Below are 1,414 nucleotides of genomic sequence, written 5' to 3'. Positions count from 1 at the left end.
TGACCCGAAACCTCCGGCCTGAGCCCCACAGTGAATGTTTTACATCACAGAATATTCCGGTCTTAGAATGGTCCCGTCACAGGCCAGACCCAAATTCCATTGAGCATCCTTGGCAAGACATGAAATTTGCACGTCACAGACGTTCCATTGAAACTGGCTACAAAAAGGAAGAGGCCGAAATCTCATCTCTAGATGTGCAAAGCGGAGACAGACCCCAAATGTGCAAAGCTGAGACAGACCCCAAATGTGCAAAGCTGAGACAGACCCCAAATGTGCAAAGCTGAGACAGACCCCAAATGTGCAAAGCTGAGACAGACCCCAAATGTGCAAAGCTGAGACAGACCCCAATAGACTTGTAGCTGAAATTGTAGCAAAAGGAGACTCTACAAAATTTCAGCTTTTCGATGGAACCTTTGTATCCTTTATCTTCCTCTTCACAATTATCTGATACTTTGTGTTGGTTATTACTGAAAATCTCAAGAAGATACATTTAAGTTTGTAGCTGTGAGATGACAAAATGTGACAAAGTTGAAGAATTCTGAAGACTTGTACGAGCCCTTCTATAGGTGCCTGAGACATCGCACAGTTTGGATTCCGATCTACTGTAAATTGGGAATCCTTAAGGTTTACCGAGTTCATCTTCCAGGCAGCGCGGGGCGGACAGCTCCCGGTCCTTTCCATGTATGTTGTGTATTTGTATGTAGTGCGGACCCCATTGTTCTGGATTTCTTCTCATTCTTAATCCTGCGGTATTTCATATGTGGCGGATTTATATACATGAGAAGAATGCTGCTAATGCTGGATCAAACTAGATTCTCCAGTGTGGGATTATAGACCTTCACCTTAGAGAGTGTCACACGGAGATTCTGTATATAAAATACTCCACATTGGAACTGCAAACCCAAGATGAAAAAGCTTTCATTTCTGGAAATTACACTAGATAGACGAGTTATTGATAGGCAAATGTTGGCAAAATGGAAACAAAATTTACAAAACTTCTCAACTTATTCATTATGGAGTGTGAGCGCCATGCAGACTAATACTGACGCCCTGGGCTCACATCAGGAGTACATATACTAAACTGGAACGATACAGAGAAGATTAGCATGGACCCTGTGCAAGGAGAACACGCAAATTCATGAAACGTTCCACATTGTTTACAAAAGAATACTGAGCCCCAGGCCTACTATCACTGAGGTTATTAATGAGAAACGTTATGTCAGTCACATTGAGGATTGGCAGCTCCCTGTGGAATTGTTGACCAATTGCGTACCTGATATATTCAATAGGAGACACGTCTGGAGACGCTGTAGGGCCATGGTAGAACATTTAGGCCATGCAGGCTCCTCATAACATATGGAATTTTCCTATTGGGAAATTGCTCCTCAGAGAATTTGAAGAAATGGCTGTACCA

The 1,414-nt window shown here is 42.9% G+C and overlaps 1 non-coding gene across 1 annotated transcript; it reads left to right on the top strand.

Annotated features, from left to right (window-relative positions):
* Window positions 1–1,052: 1,052 nt before the first annotated feature.
* Window positions 1,053–1,158, top strand: LOC142205369 (U6 spliceosomal RNA). Its single transcript, XR_012716381.1, has one exon. It is a non-coding gene; the product is annotated as a U6 spliceosomal RNA (small nuclear RNA).
* Window positions 1,159–1,414: the final 256 nt, after the last annotated feature.

The sequence above is a fragment of the Leptodactylus fuscus genome, chromosome 5 (genome assembly GCF_031893055.1).
Source record: "Leptodactylus fuscus isolate aLepFus1 chromosome 5, aLepFus1.hap2, whole genome shotgun sequence".
Taxonomy (NCBI): Eukaryota; Metazoa; Chordata; class Amphibia; order Anura; family Leptodactylidae; genus Leptodactylus; species Leptodactylus fuscus.
The sequence above is the reverse complement of the archived record's forward strand: the minus strand, read 5'-3'. Positions and strand labels throughout refer to the sequence as shown.